Raw genomic sequence first — 716 nt, 5'->3', positions numbered from 1 at the left:
TCCTCCTTCTTGCCCTTTTTGAAGACTGGAGTGACATTGGCTAACCTCCAGTCCTCAGGCACCTCTCCTGTTCTCCAGGACCTTTCATAGGTGATGGAGAGTGTCTCAGCAATGACACCTGCCAGCTCCTTCAGCACTCGCGGGTGCATTCCATCGGGACCCATGGATTTATGGGTGTCCAGCTTACTGAAAAGATCCCTAACCAGATCCACCTCAACTGAGGAAAGGTCATCCTTTCTCCAGGCTTGCTCACTTTTACCTCCAAGGACTGGGGAGCCTGAGGGCCAGCCTTGGCAGTGAAGACTGAAGCAAAGGCATTCAGTAACTCTGCCTTCTCTGTGTCTTCTGTTACCAGGGCACCCATTTCGTTCAGCCACAGTCCCACATTGCCCCTAGTCTTCCGTTTGCTGCTGATATACTTGAAGCAACCCTTCTTGTTATCCTTGATATCCTTTGCCAGACTTAGTTCCAGGTGTACCTTGGCCTTTCTAGTTGCTTCCCTGCATACTCTGGCAGCATTCCTGTGTGCCTCCCAAGTGGCCTGACCCTCTTTCCACATTCCATACAGTTTTCCCTTTTCTTTGAGTTTTACTAGAAGCTCCTTGTTCATCCATGCAGGCCTCCTGCCTCGTTTACTTGATTTCCTACTCATGGGGATGCACCGATCCTGAGCATGGAGGAAGTGCTGCTTAAATAGCAGCCAGCTCTCTTGGACT

This window comes from Egretta garzetta, unplaced genomic scaffold, assembly GCF_000687185.1.
Source record: "Egretta garzetta isolate BGI_Z169 unplaced genomic scaffold, ASM68718v1 scaffold644, whole genome shotgun sequence".
Taxonomy (NCBI): Eukaryota; Metazoa; Chordata; class Aves; order Pelecaniformes; family Ardeidae; genus Egretta; species Egretta garzetta.
Note: the sequence above shows the minus strand (reverse complement) of the source record.